This window comes from Plecotus auritus, assembly GCF_963455305.1.
Source record: "Plecotus auritus genome assembly, chromosome: 3".
Lineage (NCBI taxonomy): Eukaryota > Metazoa > Chordata > Mammalia > Chiroptera > Vespertilionidae > Plecotus > Plecotus auritus.
In genome coordinates this window covers 123775545-123795009 of record NC_137772.1, presented here as the reverse complement: position 1 = coordinate 123795009, position 19465 = coordinate 123775545, and the positions used below count along the sequence as shown (strand labels likewise).

Genomic DNA, 19465 nt, shown 5'->3' with positions numbered 1-19465 from the left:
GATTTTTTACAGAGAGGAAGAGAGGGACAGAGAGTTAGAAACATCGATGAGAGAGAGACATCGATCAGCTGCCTCCTGCACGCCCCCTACTGGGGATGTGCCCGCAACCCAGGTACATGCCCTTGACCGGAATCGAACCTGGGACCCTTCAGTCCGCAGGCCGACGCTCTATCCACTGAGCCAAACCAGTCAGGGCTACCAATTTGTTTTTAAGTGAACTGGTTTAAAAATTATTGTTAAATAATGTTTTATTTTAACCCAACACTACAAACAATGTTTGCAAATGAGTATCTATTCATCATAAAAACCATGTTACCACATCCCTGGAGAACCCTCGATGTCCCCAAACCAGGATTGAGAATAACCAAGAGGCAAGCAGATGAAAAAGTAAGAGATTAAAAAATGCAGTGTGAACAACAAGCTTCACCTACTCATCTGGGTTCTCATTTCTAAGAGTGACTTGGGTATCTTGAAGAACTGCGTGAGATTCACTCCTCTGCATGTAACTTGAAGATGATGACAAGTTTAGAGAGGCGACTGCCAGGTGGGGCTTCCGGTGAGGCAAAGGAGCTAACCTGTGCTAAGTGCCTGTGCTGTGCTGAGCCTCCAGAGAGGATCCCTCACCCCCACTTCACAGATGAAATGAGGGAGCTCAGCGCAGGTAAGCAACTCGACTTTGATATTAAGACTCCATTGCCATCTTATAAGAAATTCCTCTTGTTATGGAAACCCACTGTCTGGTCTTTAAGAGTGAAGGACATCTCTGCGCTGTGGCTCTGAAGGAACACAAAGATGAGGCAGCGTCCCGGGACCAGAATGATAGCTTCCTTCCCAGAAAGGCTCTGCCTACCAGTGAGTGTGAACCTCTCTGTGTTTTAAAGCCCGAGAATTTGAAAAACGAAATCACAGCATCTAAGAGTTGGAAGGGACTGACAAGTCATCTAAAGCAGAGATCCTCTCAAACTGTGAAAGGCAAAAATGATTAGGGCAGAAAAATAGTGGAGAAAGAGAACGGGAGGACTGGTGCTGGGGGAGGGCAGGTATGGAAGAACAGGCTGCTTTTCCATTCCATCCTTGCCTCCCCACTCTTTAAATGCTGTCAACAACTATGCTCAGAATTCTGACTCTGGTCCTGCCATAATAAACACATGCCTAAGCCAGACATGTTCCCAATAACAATAATAATTCTATCCTATATAATAAAAGCCTCATATGCAAATTGTCCCCGTGGGCGGTCATTGGACCCGGAGACAGGGAGTTTGACTGCTCACTATGACGTGCGCTGACCAGCAGGGTGCAGTGCGGAATATGGCGGGCATCGAGGCAGCGTGGGCAGCAGGCTGCAGTGGAGGCGCTGCCAACTAGAGGGGATGGTGGAGCAGGTGAGCGGGCGGTGCCAGGCCAAGGCGGGTGTCAGCAGGGACCTGATCACCCTGCAGGTGCTGAGGGAACCAAGCTGGGGGCCCGGCCTTGATCAATCGCCCCACAGACAGCGACCAGCAGCCAGCAGGCCCTGATCATCCAATCGGGCCCAGGGCCCAGACTGGAAGGGGGAACTGGGAGTGGGAAGCTGCGACCAACCTCCCACAGTGCCCAGGTGGGGAGCTGCGACCTCTCGCAGGCTACCTGGGGACAGAGGTGATGGGGATGGAGGTGCGGTGAGAATGCGGAGTGTCCGCTGAGCTCGCTCTCACTCCGCCTGCTACCCTCCCCCGGAACACCAGGGCTCATGCCCCGCGGAAGCCCCCGTGCTCAGGTGCCAGGTGCCTGCGAGGAGAAGGGCCTCTTCCGGTTGAGCCAGGCCTCAGCCGCCAGGACCACAGGGGCCGGTCGGGCACCCTGTGGGTTCGTGCAGGAGTAGGTCCGCGAGGCCGGCCAGGAGAGAGCGCACTGCCTGGCAGGCTTCTGTGTGGCACCACTGGGCAGCCCAGAGGCCCATGCTGTGCCCCAGCCCCGCGGCATCCACTGCGCTCACCGCATCTCATGTACACCTCTCCACCCCATCCCTACCTGCTCCCCATGGTGAAGATCAAGATAGAGGCTAAAATCTCAGGTAAAACGATTCAAAATATGGTCGGCAAGTTACTTAATGAGCTTCCTTTTTTCCCTCTGTAAGATGAGGATAATGGTAATAATAGCATTTCAGAGTTTGGGAAGGTTCAAATGAATAAACATATGCAATACACATAGAGTACCTGGCACACAGTAAGTGCTGTATGCTTGCTGCTCGTATTATTATTACCAGTTTGTTCATCTCTAAGAAATCTTATTAATAACCAACTCATAAAGTGCTATGGAGATTAAGCAGGAACTCTAAATAAGTAGATTTTTATATTATATGATGGTGTTCTGTAACTGACAAATGACTATACAAATATAGAGCTTAAAATATAAAAATAAGCTTATTGTTTGATTTCCATCTGTACTAACTCAGATGGACGATTTGAGGGCAATTGTCTAGAAATGCTTACAAGTTAAAACTATTAAGAAATAGAAATATAAGTAATAAATATAAACAATAAAATTAATAATGACCGAGTTTTTAACCAGATTTTTATTTGTGAATATTTAACTACCCCTGTTTCTGTAGAGCTCACAACCATAGTCCTCTGAGGGGGTGTCAGGGCCTGGCAGCAACCACAGCCCTGGATCACAGCACTTCTTTTTCGAGCCAGGGACTGTTCACTGATGTGCCTCCTTTAAAAAGAAGCCGGTCACACACTGCGGGCTGTGGGTCACTCCCCTGGACAACACCACCCCACCCAGAGGCCTTGGCACGTTGACTCTCAATCCCAAATGTGGAATTTTACCTTGCATTTCGCCACAGGGGCAGCTTCTCCCACTTATTCTACCCTGAACTCAACAGAAAAAGACTGCCCAGCCATCTGGACATTCACAAAGCCCAGTTATTTGTTTTGCCAAACTTTGTGTACATTGAATAAAAATGTTTGTTTTCCGTGTCCCACTTTCCATCTCTAAAAACAAATGATTAAGAAAGAATTTCAAGGGCATTTCTTTCTGCTCATCCCCTCCAAACCCGTTTACTAAGTATCCTCACTTTCTGCCTTTTAACTTGCATTTCTGCCAGGGAATCATCCACTCTTCTTTGTTGATCTTTACGTGTATAATGTTGCTTCAAAACCCTTCTTCAAAGGAAAGGTCAAAGTGCGTGGCACAGACACCAAAGGTAGGTGGGAAAGGCGCCAGAGCTGGACCACCTGACCCAATGCCGATCACACCCCTCCCCAGAGAAGCCCAATCTACCGGAGTCCCCAGGCTCCTTTATCCAAGGGTTGTGTACTGAGTGTCCACTGCACACACACAGTTAGGAACTGCAGGCGACAGAAAAAGCAAGGTGGTCCCTGCCCTACAGGGGCTTGTCATTTAACAGGATGGAAAGGACAGACACAAAAACATAGAAAAACATACAAAAATAGGGGAAAAAGAACATAAACAATAACAAAAAAGGGCATGTCCAAACATGAAGGACTTCAGAGAGATGGAGGTTTGGGGAGCTATAAATAAAAGTAGAGAATCTGGCCAAAAAAAAAATGAAATATTTCAGAGATGATGGGGTAAGGACTGATGACAGACCGTAAGATTGCCTACGTAAACCAAGAGGCAATTGTGAGCAGGTTTAGCCTAACTGTAGGACCTTAGTTTTCAGGGGGATGAAAGTAGGTGGGCAGAGATTGGCACTCTCTCTAGTTGGCTTCATCATAGAGGAATGGGGTTCTCAGCCAACTGCTTGCACCTTCACAGTATCTACAGAGGATCCCCCAGAAGGCAGCACTTGGGTAACTCGGTACTAGCACCTCATGCACCCAACCAGTAACTGCTGAATGAACGAATACAAGAACGAATGTTACACTTCCTAGAGAGCTTTGCTTTGAAATCTTATATAACGATACCATCTCAGGTGTATCTTCACATTCCACGGCACTCACCACAGTCACAAAAGCTGTCTGCCGTTTTACCGGTTTGCCAGCTGCTTATTTGCAGCAGGAATCACCAGTAAATGTGTGGGGCCTCCAGCAAGCATGTGAACAAAAACATTTGCCATCCCTCCCAACGAAGCACATGGTCCGATTCCCTCCCAACGAAGCACATGGTCCGATTCCCTCCCAATGAAGCACATGGTCCGATTCCCTCCCAACGAAGCACATGGTCCGATTCCCTCCCAATGAAGCACATGGTCCGATTCCCTCCCAACGAAGCACATAGTCGGATGTAGTTTGAGAAGAAAGGCTACCACCTCCCAAACTGAAGCCATGCCAGTTCAGATACATTTTCCAAGCCCCTTTGTGTAACAGTTGCAACTGTTCTTTAATTATGGGAGCACTTAAACAAACATCTAAGAATACCACGATTTTCTTATTTATACATAAAAGTATTATTCAACTCTGCGCCAATTTCCCTTGATCTGTGCTGGAAGAAATCCCAGGGACGCCTTATCAAAACAATAAACTTCAAAAAAAAAAAAAAAGATGACGACCTATATTTTCAAAAATACAGCACTGTATCCTGCCTCTAACTTAGGATAAATTCCCAGTATATTTTGAATTTTCAAAAAGAAAACTAGATTTGCTTTGCCAATGTCAACTTTCCATGCTGCTAAAAGTCCCCAAATTTAGAATCTGCAAACAGATCAAGAGTAGCCACCATAAAGGCTGTATTAAGCTTTTGGATCTGCTATATGTACAAATTTAACCAAAAGTTTTTCCTACCGATGCCTGAAAAGTTTAAATTCCAAATGGAGTCCATGTTCTTAGTACTAATTTTTTCAAACTTGGCCCAAAGGGATGTATTTCTGTCCTCATGGGAGGGACACTGGTGTCAGCACTGGTCACCTGCCACTGCCTTGCAACTTCCTAAGAAGTTGAGAGTTGAAGATATACTTCCCCTTGAGAGATGAAGATATACTTCTTATTAATTCTCACCAAACATCATTAATGCTCAATGCTGCCTAATGCTCCGTGAATAAGGGCATAAACTCCTGGTACAAGCAGTCAAGAAACAGAACGCTTTCCGCAGGCAGAAAGAACCACATCACTCTCTCAGATGAGGTGGGCCAATCCTCCAACAGCAGGGAGTTAATTAATGCCATTAACCTGGCCTTAAAATTAGTGTCACTGGCATTATGTCATTGTTTCTTGGGTCTCCAGTTCTCCCCATTTTCTAAAGGCTGACAGCAACAATACCAATTTCAGATCAAACATATACTTAGTGTAGCTGCAAAATGTCAAGCTTAGAAGGAACTGGGGGCTGGCCCTCAGAGGTCCCAAGTAAGAGAGAAATGGGCTAGAAGAAGATATCCCAGTAAGAGCACAGAAAACTCCAGGAATTCAGCTCCAAGTGGGGCTCCAAATTCAGACTAGAAGGCTGTGCCCATCCTGGAGCTGCAACTCACTTTACAATGACAACTTGCTCCTCTCTGAAATGCCAAACACATAAGAAATAATATCTCCGTCAAACGTGGTCTTCTCTGACCAAGAGTCCTATCTTTGGGAAAGCTCGAAAGGCAATCTTTGTGAGCAGACATGTCCGTACAGCGCTGTTAGGAGATAACCCCAGCACCCCTGGCTCCCCCATGCTACCAATAAGGACATTCTTCCTGAGCCTCTTTCTTTTCACACCTTTGCTCCCGCTGGTTCTCAGTTTATCATCGGCTGTGGAAAGCACTGTTTGCTTTCTATTTATTCTAAAAACATTTGAGAATCCAGACAAGGGACAAGCTCTGACTTCCAAAGCTGGGTGATAAATCTGTGGTTCGACCTGCCACAGCCTCCAAGAGTCTTACACTATGGTCACTTCTTCTCTCGGTATTGCCAGATTGGGAAGTCCCAAATCTTCGTCACCCCTCATATGAACTCTCCTCCACCCCCAAACAAAAGCAAAGGTTTCCTTGGGACTGGCAGATCAGAACGTTCCCCTCCTCTGTAATATAATCCTTATTGGATTTCTGTCCACCGAGCAGATATTTAAAGCATCTGAACTTTGGCTGCACAATTGAAGCCTTTTTTGCAAACCTGACTACTTGCCATCCTTTGTCTTCCTTTGAACCTTCTGTGAACTCAATGCAAGGGCGTGTTATTTTTATATATGCACATCTTCATATCCAGATAAGAAGGCTCTCCCATCAAGGGGTCAGGTCTGATAAGGCAAATCCAAAGGGCTTGGGCAGAGTGCCCTTAACAGGGTGCCCCCTTTCGACTCCAGGCTGGTCTAACCCAGAATACAGAAATCAGTGGTCCTTCAGCGCCCCCTCGGATGGGCTCCGGTCCCAGCCCATCAAAAGCAGTTTAGTTCACTGAGTCATGTTTGCCCTTATTTCTGCATGTGTAAGACTCCTCCTCTTCTCTCTCACACCTTTAACATCACTTGTGTCTCTATCCCACTAGGCAGGCAGAGTGTGTGTCTCAGAGGAGGAAGGGAGAAGCAAAGGCAGGAACTCTGGAGGATTTTCCAAAAGAAACGTTTCTGGAAGAAGACGACTCCTTCTAGAAGCACTGCTACAGAAGGGCTTCATCCTAAATTCCAACGGGGGTTAACATGGGCCAGCTTGCTTTCTTTTCCCTTTGGTGGGGCCTGTATATATGTTTATGTGTACGGCTGTCTGATCCTTTTGAAAAGTAACCTCCCTCAAGCTTCCTTCCCTGGTGAGATAGTTTGGGACTGAAACTTCTCAGGGCCTATCCCAATTTTCCAAAACCTCAGCAGGAGATGCCCCACACAAAAAGTTACTGTTGTCAAGGGGCTGTTACCAGCCACCAGCTGCCCAGGGAGGAAGTTCCTGACCCCACCTGTCTGTAAGCAGCCAGGGGGCTGCATCAAGACCAGGAATGACCTGACCCAACGCTGCTCACTGCCAGAGAGGCATGAGGAAATGTACAGCTCTGATTAGCATGGCTCTTCTGGAGTATTCCAGGGAAGGGAGAGGATCTGGACACTAGGCCCAGGGCCTTTTCTTTTCGTAGTAGCCCTGCTCAACATTTCTGGGCTAATATAGGCAAAGTGACACTTCTCAGTCAAAATCTTTGTCATCATCCTAACACCAGACCTTCTGTTTCTACTACATCAGATTAGTACTGTTCCCCACCCAGCATCCATTTGTATAGTGTGGACACCAAACCACCCAAAGCTCTTTAGTGGATACAAAATCATGGAATGTCACCAATTTCCTGCTTTGGGCTGGAAACCCCAAAGGAAATAATATCCTAATGCAATGTCTTCCAAGTCTAAAAGCAAAAACTGCCTACTCGGTCTGGCCTAGGATCACATTAGTCCATGGAGAGCCTGGTGGCATAGAGGTCTCTGGACTCCTGGCCTGTGCCTACGTGAGGAGGAGGCAAGCCAGGGGGCAATCAGAGAGGAGGAGGTGTTGGGTCCCAGAGGGACCTCAGGGCCAGGCAGCAGGGGACAGAGGACTGCAGGCTCTAAGCACCTTTCATCAAGCCACGTTCACCATATCCGGCTTCCCAGCACATGCATGAAACCTCCCTGCTCTATGGGTTACCCCTCGTCCTGCTCAGACAACCACGAACACGTGGAAGGAGGAGGTTCCTTGTGCTGGACAGCACAGCCTTCTCCTTTATAGGCTTTTTTCACAACTTAAAATGTGTCTTCATTTCCTCCCCTGGCTGCTTTGCTGAACTATCAAGACACATTCCCTTGGCTGATGGATTTTCCTTTCCGCCAAGGTGGGTGTTATAAGCAGCACAATTATTCACAGGCCCAACTGCAAAGTTTCACCCATGCAACACACTGCTCATCTTAACACCTGGTGAGACAAATCAAAAATGTGCAAGTTCCTAGAGACTGAAAGGTGTAAACAAGGTGATTATAAGCTACCCTCTACATTTCCACATGAGGTGCCATAAATTAAACCTGATTTTCCCAAAGAAACAATGCTATGGTGAGACTTCATAAAGGTGCTACATGAAGAATGCAAAGTGTGAAAGCCACCACCAGGCACAGAGTGAAGTGCATGGTCAGTCCCGTCCATGCCGACCACACCCTGACCCCGCCATCCAAAGCTCTCCCCAGAAGTTCTAGTCCTGGCTCTCCACCCTTTACAGAAGGGTCACGAGTTCCACATTTTGAAGAACAATGTCAATGATGTTTCCATGTCACTTAACAGAAAGTCTTCTAATGAGCATATGAATTAATGAACCAGACAACCCAGTAAAAATAAAAATGATATACAACTGAATGTAGTAACACTCCATTCCCATTACTTCTCCCCACTTCTTCCCCTAAAGTACAAGAATTCCATTTAGATCACAGAATTTCGGGAGACTTCCCGACACTTTCAGAACATTTTCAGTAAGGCACTTGGGGAAGCAGGACCACTGTCTGCTTTTCAGACTTCTCTTACCTCAAATTTCCCTGTGCAAATATAAACACGAGGCACAAAGCTTTTAATTGAATGACAGACAAATGAAGCCAAGTTCTTCCCTGACTATTAAAAAGCAGGTCTCCCCTGTTGGCAGAGTCCAGCACTTCTGGGACCCAGGTGGGTCTGCCTTTTTACCTTTAGCCATTCATCCCTATTATCCAGAACCCAATGTACTAGTAAGTAAACCATATACAGGCTTAAGGGGGTTGTATGTATGCATGTCCTGGCCTAGGTTGTTTAAAGACATCTGAAGTATGACTTTAGGATTTGAAAGACCCTATTACATTATGTAAATTACTGAACTTATAGACTCTCTAAAATGTATTTTCTTTATCCTTAACGCCTGCCTGTATTTCCATGTTTATCCAATCCATGTGTATTCCTACCTATATGCTTTTTAGATACAGATGGAGAGATGGCAATAATGAAGAGGCAAATCACAAAAGTCGCCCAAGATGCACTATATGGAGAAAATGTCTCCTGGTTTGTGTGCTAAATTTCCAGAAACAAAATACGACATGGTTAGTCTTGTCCCTGGGTTTACACATTTTTTCACCAGTGTACAGTTTGCATGTGCAGGTCCAGGCCTTTCATGAAGTCTAGACCTAGAAGGTATGTGGCCCTCAGGGCACAAAGTTTTCAAGGAGTCTTTCCCATGCCCAGACAAGTAACAAAGTCCTGTAAGCTCCAGACAGTCTAGCAGCAATTACAGAAGAAGGGAAGAGGACTACAATTTCTGAGTCATCCACTCATTTAAATTTGGGGCAGGGCTGCTTTAGTGTGGAGGGAAAGCTCCACTCCCTCTCTCATGGCTCCCAGGGAGGGCCTCCTCTTCAGGGCAAATGGTGTTTCCTTACTACATAGCCACACACCTAGTGGGAGAGACCCCTGCTGGGGTTTTTAGGGGCCAGCTGGGATGTCAGAGCCAGCCAACCCAAGACATTCCACATTCATCTCCCTCCAACTCAAAGGGCTCTCCAGGGTGATTCCACAAGAACTCCCTTGCAGATCCTCAGGCAAGATGTTAACAGGCCTGCAGCCAGAGCAACAGGAAAGTGCCTGAATTTGTATGGAATATGTTCCAGTCAAAGCCCCCATGCCCAGGCAGGTTCTGCCCCCACTCAAAATCGCCCAAGGAAGCTATGCACTCACCTCACCAGACCACAAACCCAAGAGAGTCTTTCAGTAACTAGGCCCAAATCCTAAAGGAAATTATCTGATAATTTTCCCAAATTCTGAATGTATCAAACTCAGACTAGGGAAACCTTCTTCCCAGTTCAGTACAGATTACTCAAAAAATTAAGGAATGTTTTTGCCTAATGCCTCCCAACATTGCCACTTAGGGGAAAAGACATGTCTTCCAACAAAAGCTTTTTTTAAAAAAAAAAAAAAAACAAACTAGCTGCTAAAACATTAAGTTTGTAGATTCAAGAGGACATGTTATATAATGACAATGACAAAGTATCCCTTATTTCACAGAATATTAGCATAACAACAGCATAAAATCAAGTTTTGGAGGAATCTTCTCAAATACTAATAGTGGTGATGATATTTACAACTTAGAGATAAATTTTTAGGAGACTGTAAATTAAGTATCCTGAATTCTTACACTAAGTTTATTTTCATTGAAAAGTATAGTAAATAAAAAAAGTTTATGAGAAACAAGGACAGAGATTTGTAGGTTTTAATAAAGGAGGCAAGTTATCTGATTCTAGTTGTTATGTCCCTGTGCTCTTGTTCTGTAGAATCAATTCCCTTTATTTACAATTATTTTCAGAATTATACACATAGCCTTGTTAAAGAATATTTGTTTTCTAAGCAAGACAAAAAGCCGTCCAAACACTTCTTTCTGTGTAAATACATGTATCGCATTAAGATAACACTCAATAGGAAAAATTCCATACAGATATTTTTCACTTTGAACAGTAAAGATTTTCCTATTAGATCAAATGTCCTTTGAAAATGCCATTTCTATTAGCTACCAAATTTTCCATCATGGAGGTGTCATAATTTCCCAACAGGCCTTTCTAAATGCTTAACACAATATAAAAACACAAAAGAGAGATATAGTTGAATATAACATTGTCAGGTCTAGATTTAGGACCTCAATAAAAAATTTTTTTTTTTTTTAAAGGAAAATATCAACTCACCAACTCACACTCCGGGCAATGGACATTGACATCAACACAGTCACATCTTCACCATGCCACAGTAGGTCTACTGTGAATCTCCCTTTATAAGCCCCACTCCCTCTTTGATCTAAGAGAACATTGTCTGCACAGAACAATTTCAATTTCCCTTCTTTTCAGGAAAGGAAATGTTTGCACTTCAAAGGGTTTCTTTGAAGAAGAGCCCTGCCATCCTGGCCCGTCCAGGTTAGGCATTCCGTGCCCCAGCGGGGTGTGCACAGCCTGGGCGGCTGTCCGTCACAGTCACTCTCAAGGCCAGCTCCTTCAAGGCGAGGGTCTGGTGCAGGGGGAGAAAAAACAAACACCTGGAAAAATACTTGAGGCTTTTGATCACGACCTTCAGAGGTCTCTTTTCGTACACAATGTGCATTACCAGCTCAGGGAAACTGAGATACAGATGACTGGGAGCCATGGACAACGCAACAGCAGCTTCTAAGAAAAAATCGTTCCCGAAACAAGACTCACTCAGCGAAGATCCTTTTCTGGACAGGAAAAAGTGGAGCCCCACTCACTTATTGCAGGTGATGGCAAAGGGGATGGCCTTCATACATGAAAGGCAGAGGAAGAGCCACACTTCAAACACAGTTCTTAAATCTTCCCCTAGGAAATGGAGCAGTCACTAACAAAAAACAAAATTCACAACTTAGAATTTCACCTCTTCTTTCTCCACTGGCCCACTGGTATGGGGCCAAGAGGGTAACAAAGGTAGTATTAAATAATTATGAGATGTTTGCCCAGAGCCAGCTGTGTTTCTCCCAACCAAGGACCCATGCCCATCCTTGCCCTTTGTAAGTCTCGGGAGCAAGGGGTATAGACCAGACAAAAGAGGACCTGCAACACTTCTCAGGTCTTGAACAAGTTCTGGGTATTTAATAATGACCTACACCCTGCCCCACCCTGCGGTCATTCAGTTCACTTGCTGAGATGGGCAGCCACCCAAGTGGTGGGCAGGGGCACGAAGTTGGTTGGCTCCAATCAGGAGCCCTGTCTTCCCCATGGCCCCGTACTGGGTCTGGGCTGCTGCCTGTGTGTGTGAGTGCAGATTATGGTGACCAGGACACCCTGAGCTGGCTCTTCCAGCACCTTTCACAAGCTCTCCACCTGGCACAGCACTAGCTTTTGTGCTGGAATTGTGAGTGCTTTTCTCTTCTTCTTCCTTTACTTTTTCTGTACAAATTTTTCACAATAAGCATTCTAAGTTTTAGAAATATTTTTTTTTCTTAAGGATAAATTCTTTCTTTGAGATAGAATACCTGACCATAGTTCATTCCTTAGAAAGTTATACTCCCACTAAAAAAACACCAAATATATATGTGGTAGTAAACTGAAAGCTGAATATGGACTGTGGGCTAGATAACAATGCTGACCCAATGTTAAATTTCCTGACTTTGATTCTGTGCTGTGGTTTAGGAAAAACAAATCTATGTGTGGAGATAGATCGATCAATAGAAAGAAAGAATGAAAAACTGGTGAATTTGAGAAAAGAGTCTATAGGAATTCCTTGTACTACACACCTGCAGTGTTTAAGTCTGAAATGCTATCCAAAAGAAAGTTGAGAGAGTTCTTCCCATAAGCTTCCTGAGGTGACCTCTGAAAATGATTTGCTATTCACTTGACCTAGAAAACCCCAAAAATCATGCAAATTAAGAGGTTCAACACTTCGTATTCACTTTAAGAACACCCATGAAACCTCACAAGCCATCAAGGCTATGCATATCCAAAAGCCACCAGGTATCTGAAGGATGTCACTTTACAGAAGTAATGTGTGCCATTCCGTTGTTACAATGGTGGGGGTGGGGGGAGGGATAGGTGTACCCAGGTCAAACAGTAGGGCTGCACACAGGGTTCGTGGCACTTTGCAGACCAGAAGGGAGTGACAAGAAATATTCAAAGTAATAAAAAGCAAGGTCTGACAACCAAGATTACTCTACCCAGCAAAGCTATCATTTAAAATTGAAGGTCAGATAAAGAGCTTCCCAGACAAGAAAAAGGTAAAGGAGTTCATCACCACCAAAGCAGTATTACATAAAATGTCAAAAGGTCTTCTTTAAGAAGAAGAAGAAAAAAAGATAAAAAGTATGAACAATAAAATGACAATAAATACATATCAACAATTGAATTTAAAATTCAAATTAAACAAAGGAATCTAAAGAAAAAAATAAGCTGATGAATAAAATAGAACCAGAGTCATTAAACAGGCTGATGCATCTCAAAGGGAAGAGGGGAAGAGGGACAGGAAGAAATTAACAAAGAACTTATATACATACTAGAGGCCCAGTGCACAAAATTTCATGCACTCGGGGGGCGGGGGGGGCTGGTCCCTCAGCCTGGCCTGTGCCCTCTCACAGTCTGGAACCCCTCGCTCCTTACCACCCACCTGCAGCGGAGGCGGGATAGGCTCCCCCCCCCCCCCCGCTGCTGCTGCACACTAACCACCAGGGACAGCTCCTGCATTGAGCCTCTGCCCCTTGGTGGTCAGTGTGTGTCATAGCGACCAGTCATTCCGCCGTTCGGTCGATTTGCATAATTAGGGTTTTATGATATAGGATATGCAAAACTCATGGACACAGACAATAGGCCTGGGGTAGGGCAAGATCTGGGTGGAGAAAAGCAATAGGGGGCTGGGGTGGGGTGGGGTGGGGAGAAAGGACATCTGTAATATTCTCTGAACAATCAAGATTTTTTTAAAAGAGTGCTGAATTTTGCTACACATGGTTAAAAATGCAGAGAGCAATGCTGAACTGCAGGGTTTAGATGTAGACTCTATGGTTCATTGAGCTCATCCAGGTGAACAAAGCTCCCAAGAGGTAACACAGAACTTACAGAGCTCATGGGGGGATCAGCTCATACAGGAGCTCTCCCTGCCACATGGAGATGATCCTCACTGAAAAAGAGCATATGGTCCCTAAACCAGAAGAGGAGGTTGCACAGAAGAAAAACTGAAAAAACAAAAATGTATGGCTCAGGACTAAATTCAACATAAAATAAATGCTAACAAAAGTTAAAAAAAAAGTTGGGGGGGGAGAAAGTATGTTGAAAGGCAGAAAGGGGTGGGCCTGCTGGTGAGTCGCCCCAGCAGAGATGGCCCATGCGTTGTGAGGAGGTCAAAGAAGTGTTTTCCAAGAAAGGAGGAACTTCCCCACCTCCCCACACAACAGCGATCAGCAAGGTAGCGGTCTGAGGGCAGGGCCACTCCTCTAGCACTGGTCCTGAAAAGGATGGAGTATAGTCTGGAAGCAACTTTTCCCTATAGAGTTCAGCTCCCACAAGATCCTTGCACAGGGCTGTCCCCACGTGGAGATGACCAGGTGTAGACAAATAGAACTGGGCTCCCTGGGGCCTGGGCAGGAAGTCCCCTATCCAGCTTGACTCTGAGAATGTGAATGCCAAACTACTGACCCAAAAAGAATGCCGTGCAGCCTCTCTCACACATGCCAGCTCCAGGTTCTGGCCACTGCCCAGGACCGCTGTCCCAGGGACATAGTGCCAGCTGTACCCAGAGCTCTGCTGCTGGGGCTCAGGGAGGAAAGACCTGCGTTCAAAGACCACAGAGAACTGGACAGAGGGAAAAAGCAGGGCGTTGTCCAGCGGCAGAGCAGCAGGCCCCTGCACTTTCCAGACTCACTCAGTGAGGAGGAGGGGGGTGGGGGCAAGGGCCTTCAGGTTCCTACACTGAAACCTGGGTGCCCAGCCTTGCCCCATGCACATGGCGTGCAGAACACGGTCCCAAGGAGGCCGAGGCCCCCGGTGAGGCTGATGCCCACGGCCCTACAGCACACTTGGTGGGTAGGACTCAGGCCAGGCCCCCAGGTTCAACTCCTTGCTCTGCCACTCACTACCTACCTGTGTGCCTGCAGGCAGCTTACATCACTTCAGTGCCTCTGTTTCCCCGTCAGTCAAAACAGCAGCCCCAACCTCCTCAGAGGTGGCGAGGACTAAATGGAAACAAAGTGCTGAGTACACAATGAGTCCTAAGCTTGCGCTTGTGATTCCTGATCTCCACCAGCCCAGGGCGCTCCCTTCTTTCCCATATGTGTACAAGACTCTGGTTAATGGTGCTTGGTAGGCAGATCAGAAGATACGAGAAACAGAACACATCTGCACGACAACTTTACAAGATCAATTCCAGCATCTTCATCGCAGGTAGGAAGGTAACAGAACAGTATGGAGAAATACAGTGAGACAATGTTTTGCTGCCCTCCCTTCTCCCTGCTGCCCCCAGTAATGCACCCCCATCTCAAGACACTAGAGGATTGCACGTTACCACCTCCCAGAAGGAGGAATCAGGTGGAAAACAGAGATGGCCCTAGGTATGGGGCTTTGATTTTTAAACTCAAAGTCCTCAGGGTAATTTGGACAAAATGGCTGGGGGTCAGGATGACTATGACGAGGGCAAACACCCCCCAAAAAATACACAAATACACACTTTCCCACACACACGTAGGCAAGCACTAAGAATGGGGCTAAGAGATCTCCTTTCCAGAGGTTCAAGAGGCCCAACCCAAGATATGGGGATCTGAGACCTCAGGGAACCCAAACCCCACACTCAGGGTGGAATCTGGTTCCAAAGAGAGAATAGCTTCCAGGTCATCAGGGCAGTCAAAGCCAACACAGCCCCAGAGACTGTGCTCCCCCCCTCTGGTGTCCCCCTCCCCCACTATGGCAAAAAGGCCACAGAAAACCCTCCATGATCTCAACTGTGAAAGGTCAGTGGTAAAGAGAGCCCTCCAGGCCTACAGGGTACAATGTATAAGATAAGGCCATATCCAGAGATCCTGGACCGAGATCAGCAGAGGATCAATGACCCCACAACACCCTGGCACTACACCGCCCCTGCAATGCAGACACAACAAGGTAATGGGACTACATGTTAACACCTTGGCAAAATGGGCTAGCAAGATAAAGTTGTTATAAATATTATTTCTCTCCACATCCAAATCAAAGAACTGAGCTCTTTCCAGTATAACAGCTAACGTTTATATCAAGCACTTAATCTGTGCCAGAAGCTGTGTTAAGTGTGTAACTGGATTACCTCACTCCTATAAAGAAAGCACTAGAAGTCAATTATTATGCAAGCAACATGGAAAAATTAAATGTGGCTCTGAGAGAGATCTTAGAACAGGCACTCCTCCTATAAGTGGAGCCCAGTTTGAGATCCACCCTTTTTGCGGGAAGGCTTACGCCATCTCCTCCGCCCCAATCATGCATGGCCCTGTGAGCAGCTCAGGCTGGCCACACTGAGCCAAGGCTACTCCCCTGCAGCTCAGACCAGCACTGATGTTCTCTACATTGCAAAGCCCACTGTGCATGGAGCACGCAGGCCATGTAGAACCCGCACTTAAACAAGTGGAAACGTATTTGATTGTTCTCACAGTCAAGAACCAACGGAATCTGGTTAAGAAAGCACGATAGGAGGAATACAGAATGTTAAGGAACCAAAACTGCTATCCCCTCTCCACACAAAAACACAAAAGAGAGAGAAAGGTCCATCCAGGAACACGGAAGAGATGATGCATAAATGTACCCGATCCTACTCAGGGAAGGAAGGCTTCCTCCTGTCTCCATGTAAGTCCCTCTCACCTTAGCCTTTAAAGGTTTCCCTGCGCTGGACTTCTAAATTGCCATCATCAGAACAGTAGGCTTATTTCATGAAAGAACATATTTCATGAAGGAATCTAAATGTATTGACTTAGTCTAGTCCCTTTATTCTTTCACAGAATCCTCTCCAATCTACGGTCTCAAGGACTTTCTGGAGGCTGCACACAGAGACAGCCGCAAAGCCTGAGGTTGCACTGTCCCCAGCATAGGTACTGCCTGCCCTTGGCTCCTAGAAGCGTCCTTGTCCCATGGCAGCTCATCTCAGCACACTGAAGCTGTGAAGGCCTCTTCCCTCAGCACACCACTCTAACTGCAGGCCTTGCAGCAAATGTATAATAACAATAACCGGGGGGGGGGGGGGGGGGCGTGGAGGGTGAGCTAAATGGAGGTCACTGGGTGTAGCAGGATTGGTGAGCCTTATGCCAGAATCTACTCTGATGTCCAGAAGTGGCATTCCTACAGCCTATGTTTCTGGAATGAACAAATTCTGAGCGACATGTAAGCTACATGCTTCACCCACAGCTTGGCGTCCGGACACTGGGTGTCTGAAGGAGTGTCTTTGGAGTGAAACGAACATAGTTAGTTGCCTACTGAATTGTTCAACCAATTTGCTGCTTGTTCTTCTAGCAGATTCCCAGGTGGCAAGCACATTAATCCTTCCATGATAAATTATAACTCCCTTTGAACTGCAGGGGTAGTTATTTTAAAAACTGTTTTGGAGTTGTGGTGTAGGGTGAACAGGGATTATGGAGAAAGAAAGAGAGAATTCCTATAGTTTACAAGGCAGATGTTCTGCCACTGAAGGTCCTACTATTATATTTCTTGACTAGAAGACACCTAAAACTTGGGGTGGATGAAACCTTGGCCTGGGATCCAATGCCCATTGCCTAAGGCCCAAGAAACCCCTTGAAGGTGGTCCTGAAGGCCCAGAAATGAAAAAGCAGATATACCCCGTGGCTTTAGAATCCCAAGTGGCAAAGGGTCTCTATCCTGACCTGACAACAGGTCAAACCCACCACCAAGCTAGCCACTGAAGGGCGGCAGGGGAGCAGAGGGAGACTGCAGGCACTAGGAGAACCTCTGGTCAGGCATGAGGAGTTAGGTGAGAAAAAGAATGCCTCCAATCTGGAACAGGTGGCTACCAGGCACCGAGCCTAGGAAGTGCCTCAAGAGGGTAGATCTCCTTCAGCCCTGTCCCTTGAGGGTGGAGTGGCAGTTATGACTTCAGTCCTTCCCCACCTGCTCTTTCCTCAGCTTCCCCCATCTTGCTAATGTGGCAACTCTACTCCTCTTAGACTCATAGTAGACCTCATTCACACTTCACAGGTATTCCACTGGCCAATCCTGTTGAGTCTACCTTTAAAATCTACAGGGGAGCAGAATCCAACCTCCTTGCATGTCTACCATCTCTACCCGAGTCCAAACTGCCCTCACCTCTCACCAAAACTACTTACGGCCACTCTCTCCTGTGCAGAAATAGCCTAGAGAAGGTTTTATTCCAGAATTAGTTGCAAGTCTTTGAACGGGTCTCCCTGCTTCCATATCTGCCCCTCCCCCTTATCTCTTCTCTACACAGGGTTGAAAGTCATCATGAGAGCCTCCAATGGTTCCCTACCCTCACTCAAAGTAAAAACAAAGGCCTCATGGCCTAAGGGACCCACGGTGGTAGAGGGTCCAGATCACACAGAAGAATACTAGGTGCCCTGGTGGTGTGGCTCAATTGGTTGGAGCATGGTCCCATACACCGAAAGGTGGCAGGTTCGATTCCCGGTCAGGGCACATGCCCAAGTTGCAGGTTCCTAGTTGGGGCAGGTATGGGAGGTAACCGATGTTTCTCACATCAATGTTTCTCTCTCACTCTTTCTCTCTAGCTTTCTTCTTCTATCTTTCTTCCTCTTTCTCTCTCAATTCACCCCCCCCCTTCCTCTCTCCAAAGTCAATTAAAAAAAAAAAACTGTAATAAAAATAAAAACACTAGGGCCCCACCACAGGTCCCACTTGGAATGAGGACCAAGGGCCAGGTAGAATGATGGACATCTCAGAAAGTGCCTCTGGCCCAGACAACTGCAGGCAATATTTCTCTCCATAACAAAAATACACTTAATGCCTGTTTCAAATCTGCCCTCCAAATACATAGTTAGTAATGAATAGGGATTGGACACCTTTTGACAACCCAATGTGGAGTCACTGTCAGCCATGACAGTTATGTCAAGTGGCAATATGCCCACACAAACTTCCGTGAGTGACTCTTTTCAGGGATGCTCCCTTGCTCACAACAGGGATTAATTCAATTAGACATAATGCTGGGCCCTCCAACATTGTTACTGGCTTTAGTAGAAAGACACTAGACTAGAAAAAAACAGTAAAACATGCATTTCATCCTATCAAGGAATAGTACCTTCTACCAAATGTAATTAGAATTCAAGCTCCTTAAGTCAGCAATCTTGTCCTTCAAGCCTTTTTTTCCTTCTAAAGCAAATAATTATAACACCTAAGAGCACCCATGTGGCTCAAATCCAGTTTCAAACATGTGAGTACATTTCTGATCTCTATTAAATTCTGTCCTGTTTGTTTAATCAAACTCCTGTGACATCCTTTAAATTTTATGTATAATGATTAAACATAACCTTAATATGCTAAACCTTTAAAAACTATTTTATTCCATTGTTGACTTTATCCCCTAAATTTCTGATTGTGTGACTTAAATAAGACCTTCTGTTTTAAATACAGAAGGATGTGTTCATACAAGAATAATAATTTCCACTGAAACCAGCTAAAAATATCAGGGAGATAACCCTACCATGGTTTCTTTATAGCTGAACCAAACATAAAAAGCAAGAAATGTTTAGACAAATCATAAATAACTTAACAATTCATACTAAACACAATTAGGAAATTTAGCCGGAGGCTAATATATGCAGTCCTACTGGATAAATTTTTAAGAGCACATTTTAGGGACTATACCTCGGGCTGAACCCCCAACCATCTCCTCCTGGAACTAAATCTGGAATAAATCCAACTCCAGGTGACTTCCACATGAGAGCCTGACCCTGCATACGGAGAAGCAGAGTTTTCTTCCAGAAGGCACAGGTCTGGCTGTCCTGCTCACACAAGTCAAACACGACTCCCGGCTGGTCCCCACACGCACTGAGAAGGCGAAGGAGATAGCACGCCGCGGGGTGCCACAGTACAACCGCTCTGTGTACACGCAAGTTCTGGAAGGAATGCCTGACCTACGCAGCAAGGAGCACGCTAAGAAGACATGGTCGTTATGAAGCCG

At 45.9% G+C, this 19465-nt stretch overlaps 1 protein-coding gene across 3 annotated transcripts in view; it reads right to left on the bottom strand.

The window, feature by feature from the left end:
* Positions 1-19465, bottom strand: part of SLC7A1 (solute carrier family 7 member 1) — a 51731-nt gene that overhangs the window by 31394 nt on the left and 872 nt on the right. The window contains exon 1 of one of the 3 annotated variants that reach the window (XM_080658490.1): positions 10549-10608. The exons of the other annotated variants lie outside the window; for them this stretch is intronic. The gene's annotated coding sequence lies outside the window, so the exon portion shown is untranslated. Of the gene's footprint in view, positions 1-10548; positions 10609-19465 lie in introns of those variants that run through there. 3 annotated transcript variants of the gene reach the window in all.